Source organism: Delphinus delphis, chromosome 8, assembly GCF_949987515.2.
Source record: "Delphinus delphis chromosome 8, mDelDel1.2, whole genome shotgun sequence".
NCBI lineage: Eukaryota > Metazoa > Chordata > Mammalia > Artiodactyla > Delphinidae > Delphinus > Delphinus delphis.
The window spans coordinates 67,188,833-67,194,173 of record NC_082690.1 but is presented as its reverse complement, the minus strand read 5'-3'; the positions used below and the strand labels follow the sequence as shown (position 1 = coordinate 67,194,173).

At 53.6% G+C, this 5,341-nt stretch overlaps 1 protein-coding gene across 2 annotated transcripts in view; it reads right to left on the bottom strand.

Annotated features, from left to right (window-relative positions):
• Positions 1-4,915, bottom strand: part of MICAL2 (microtubule associated monooxygenase, calponin and LIM domain containing 2) — a 222,435-nt gene extending 217,520 nt beyond the window's left edge. Inside the window, exon 1 of one of the 2 annotated variants that reach the window (XM_060018505.1) lies at positions 4,747-4,915. The gene's annotated coding sequence lies outside the window, so the exon portion shown is untranslated. The remainder of the gene's footprint in view (positions 1-4,746) is intronic. The other variant, XM_060018504.1, reaches the window with a different exon arrangement.
• Between the last annotated feature and the right edge of the window lie 426 nt (positions 4,916-5,341).

The window sequence follows — 5,341 nt, the reverse complement described above, 5'->3', positions numbered from 1 at the left end:
TTCCCTCCTGAGCCTCTGGTCTCCTTTATCAGGACACACACAAAGGTGCCAATGGTGATACTATCTCTTCACCATAAATTCAGACCAGACAGTGAAAGGTCGTAAGTGTTTGTTTTCTGTCACGACCTGTCAGCTGCAGATGGATAATAACTTGAGAAAAGCCCACACCTCGCCCAAGTGCGAGGCCAGATAGAGAAGGCTCCTGAAGGTACAAGGCAGAATCTTGCACTGCCCAGAGAGAGGCGGGCGGCATTCTCTGGGCAGCAAAGCCAAGTGCCTGGCTCTTAACATGGTAATCCCTGTGGCTGAATAGGTCAGGATTCAGAGCTCGGGCAGAAATGACCTCAGTCCCCGTCAGTCCCACATGTGATCTGGGGAGGCCAGCTGCTGATCAGGGAACCACGGCGGCTGTCTGGGCTCCCCACACCGCAAACCAGAGCACGCAAGGGAGCACGGCAAATAGTTCTATTATTTCAGGATGTTTACAGGCTGACGCTTGCTGAGGAAATGTCCACACGTGAGCAAGTCATATATTTTTTAAAACCTCTTATCTAAACACAGACATGGGCAGTCACAGAAACCTACCACTGGGTTAATTCATTCAAAATGCATTTCCCGAGTGGCTACGGCACCACTGGGCAGACGCCCACCATGCCTCTGCCCTGTCCCAGACGCGGCACTGGGAATCCCCAACAGAGCACAGAAGTAGACTCCAGCATCAAAGCGTTCGCCGTCCAGTGGGAGATTTAAAACGGAGGGTAACAGCTGGTTAAAAGTGGGAGTGGGGCAGAGGGGGTGGTGCTCCAGATTAAAGTAGGCTTAAAAGGACTACCAACCAAATGCAGCATACAGACTTTGCTTGGATCCTGATTTAAACAGACCAGTGATGAAGGTCACTTCTGAGACAATGAAGGAAATCCGAATATGCACAGACGCGACCAAAGAATTACTGTTAATTCTGCTACATGCAGTAACAGCCATGTGGTCATGAAAGAACATTCTTTTCAAAATAGATATATGCTGGATTATATAGGGGCAAAATGACATGATATCAGAGATTTCCTTTTAAATATTTCAGGAATAAAAAATAGAAGGGAAGAAAAAGAGAGAAAGAGAGAGATGAAGCCAGCCTGGCATGATCTTGGTTGTTGAAGCTGGATAATGAGTATTTGGGGCTCATTATACTATGCTCTCTATTTTTGTGTTTGAAAATGTTCTTTTTTTTTTTTAACTGTGCGGCTTGCAGAATCTTGGTTCCCCAATCAGGGATCGAACCCAGGCCCTCGCAGTGAAAGCACTGAGTCCTAACTGGACCACCAGGGAATTCCCTGAAAATGTTCATGATATTTTTAAACAGAGGACTGCAACACATCATGGTAGATATCCTAATGAAGACTGGTATAAAAGGCAAAAGGGGACCTCCCTTGTGGTGCAGTGGATAAGAACCTGCCTGCCAATGCAGGGGACACAGGTTCAATCCCTGGTCCAGAAAGATCCCACATGCCACGGAATAAGGAAGCCCATATAGCACAACTACTGAGCCTGCGCTCTAGAGCCTGCACGCCACAATTACTGAAGCCCGCGCGCCTAGAGCCCGTGCTCCGCAACAAGAGAAGCCACTGCAAGAGTAGCCCCCGCTCGCCACAACTAGAGAAAGCCCACAAGCATCAACAAATACCGAACGCAGCCAAAAAAATAAAAATAAAATTAAATCTTTAAAAAAATAAAATAAAACGCAAAGGGGATATAGAGCAAAGAGCAAGGAGAATTTGTGAGAACCAGAAAATAAACCTGCCAAGTTTACGAGTGTTTTAAATACCATTTCATAGTGGGGTAGGAAGACATGTTCACAAATAATTACAATATAAGATGCGGAATCATAAGCACAGCAGGCGGCTGCACACACCAAGCCTCTAGAGTCCAGACAGAGGATGGCCACACGGTTTTTTCCTGTTTCCCTTAGTGTTTAATTCACCACACAGACCTCACTCATGCAGAAGGAGGCCAGAGCCCTAGCTTGGTCACTCACTAGCTGTGTGATTGGGGGAAAGTTCCTGAGCCTCAGTTTCCTCATCTGTAAAATGGGAATAATCCCACCTACTTCTTCAGAGGGCTAAAGTGGGGATCAAGTGATACAAAGAATGAAAAACTCCAGCATAACGTACAGTGTTTCCTTTCTTGGCTCTTTAAGCAACAGAGACCCTCTAGCCCTGGGAGGGCCTCAAAGATTGGCAATGTTCAGCCCAAATCTTGCACCCATACCCCAGCCCTCCCACCAGGGTCAAGGCTCTCCCCCAAGAAGGCAGGACCTCCCCCCCTCGCCCTGTCCCCCTTAGTAGAGAGTGAAAGGAAGGCGCATGACTGGGAGGCACACCCAGATGGGGGTGTGGACATGGGCGGAGAGAATAGAGACACATCCCAATCACAGGCAGAGAGGGATTACTCAGTGCTCCTCTGCTCCTTACAGTTCCCGGGAATAGGCCTCCAACGACCAAGCTACAACCAGCCTTAGTCCTTAAGCTGATTTATACTAAAGTGTAACTGGTTGGTAGTAGGCTAATCACGATTTTCTTTCAGAAGAGAAGGATGAGCAGAAAGGCAGCCCTGGGCCTGAAGGAGGAAGGAAGCAGTGATTTCATTTTTTATAAACATAAGCTCGAACTATGGATTTCAATCACCTTACAATCACAATTAGTATACCTCAACACCTGCCCTTCCCCCAAAACACAAAATAAAACTAGAATTGGTCCTAAGGTAGAAGGTTATTTCAAATAACAGTCCTCCTGGGACTTCCCTGATGGTCCAGTGGCTAAAACTCTGCACTCCCAATGCAGGGGGCCCAGGTCAGGGAACTAGATCCCGCATGCAGCAACTAAAAGATCCCGCATGCCGCGACGAAGATCCTGTGTGCCGCAACCAAGACCCGGCACAGCCAGATAAATAAAATAAATATTAAACAAAAAAACATGACACATATAACAGTCTTTCTAAACCATCCCAGAAGCCAACTCTCAGGCGCAGGGCCAAGTCAATGGCAGAGGCAGACTTCCCCCTCAAATAGCACCCAAACACCAACAGTCAGTCCTTCCCCATCACAGCAAGACCAACACCACCATCACCCCTGATGGAGGACAGGGTGGGCAAGTGGTCTGTAGGTTGAACAACCTGGGCTAACCTGGGTCAGTTCAAGTGCATTGCTAAAGAAGTACCCACGGGATCTTTGGATGGAATCTTTTCAGAGGCCAGGTCCCTGCAACACAGCACACCACTCTCCACAGCCATGGGGCAGCAGGAAGGGCACTGGACTGAGCTCTGGCAGAGTCTGGTTCAAATCCCGGCTCAGCCGCTTTCTATGTGACCTTGGGCACTTACCCTACCTGAGTCTGTTTCCCCATCTCTAAAATGAGGAGGGCATAACTCTGAGTTTTTTGAGAGTTACTGTGAAATTCTCAAAAAGTGCCACAGGGCAGGACCTGTCCCTCAGTAGGCACTTAATAAACCTGTCTTCACTCTGTCTGATGGCCCGTTGTTACTGCAATAAGAGCTTCCAGAACATCAGGTGGGACTACCCTGGAGAACTGAGCCCCCCTCCCCCGCCTTGGATCCACTTCCCCTGGAAAAAGGGATGGAACAGAGCTGGCCTGGGGGCCCAGGGGACCCTGGTGCCAGAGCACCCACGCAAGCAAATTGAGAGCCAACCGGCTGCTGGTTTTTTCCCCACGGGGCCTGCCCAGAAGGGGGCTGGTTAGTGGCCTCATCCTTCACAGAAACCACTGAGGACTGTAGTGAGTAGGCAAGACTAACAGCAAGAGGTCCCCACACTGCTTAAGGTCCCAGCAGGGCCCAATGCGCCTCCAGATAAAAGCTCTTTGGGCTTTAAGAACCCAGGCTTTAGAATAAAACAATATGGAAAGAGACACAAGTTTACTCTGGTTTCAACAGCCTCCCCCTCATCCAGTAAAGGCCATTCCCAGTTCTGTCGAGAGGCTGGTCTAGGATAAAGTTAACCCCACCTGCCCCGGCCTGGAAGCCAAGTCAGCGGCGCTTCTACCCAGGGCCAGTCGGCAAAGGCAAGGCGGGAGTCTGGGACGCCCCGACAGGGGTGCTCCCGGGCCTGGGGAGAGCGCAGGCTGCTGGAGGCGCGAGGCTCAGAAAGGACAGCGCCACGTCCCCTCGGGCCACCGCCACCGTCCCAGACCCAGTCCCCGCCCGCAGGCGGCCAGGCCACCGACATCTGGCCCAACTTAACTTCCTGTTGTTAAGGAGGGAGGGGAACCGGGCGGGGGTTGGTAGGCGGGCGGGGGACCGGGCGAGGGGGGCGCCCAGTGAAAAGCCGGGAAATAACGTGACCGGCGAGGAGCCCAAATCGTGGGAAGATAAGTTTAGGGATGATCTTCTGCCCCGGCGGCAGGCGGTACTGATGGCGCGTCGCGCCCACTCCATGTCGACGTTTAGGTATTCTCTAGGCTTAGAACTGAAGAATTTGGGTGTTGGGGGGCGGAGTAAGAGGTAGTTCGAGGTACTGGGTTCTAATGGATTCGGAGAGCGATAGGAGTACCCCGGCCTCCCTGGGCAGTGCCACCTGCTCGCTGGGCGCCCCGTGAGGTGGGTCTGAGGCGGGAGATGCTGCGGCGCACCTGACCCTCTCCGGCGCGGGCCAGGGCACAGAGTCCAGGCTCGGCCGCCACGGTCCCCGCCCGCCCTCCTCAGAGCCCCGCGCTCCCCTTACCCGCCCCCCGGTCTTACCGAGAGCCGCGTCGGCCGCCGAGCCTCGGGTGAGCCCTTGTCTTTGCCTAGGGCCGTGTGCGCAGCGGTCTGCAACCGGAGGCCGCCTGCGAAGCTGTGAGCTACCTAGGCGGCCCCGCGGAGGCTTAGCCGGACGAGCGCCTGCGGTTCTGCGCCGCGCCGCCAAGGGGACGGGGAGCCACCCCCATCGGCGGCGCGGCCAATGACAGGTCAACCGGGGGGCGCATCCCCGCCCCCAGCCTGAGGCCCATAGCCAATGGCAGCGCGGCGCGGAGCCACCCACGCTCCTCGCCCGCCCCGCCCCTTTGGGGCCAGCTGTCACCGCGGCTGCAGCGGGCGCACGCGGGCTGCAGCCAAGCCCGAGGGTAGGGAGCAGCCCTGCGCTCCTACCCAGACCAGTGCAGGTCTGAGACCAGCAGAGGACCGATGGGGGCGAGGCTTGGTGTTGCTGCTAGATGAAAACCCCGGTGCTGGTATCCAAATGTCAATGTAGGGAGGCAAGGGCTGGGCTTCACGCTCCTTGGCCTAGACAGCTGGAAAGCAAGCCTCAGCGTCCCCTTTTGGACTTGGGGGAGCAGCATAGCACTTCCCTTAC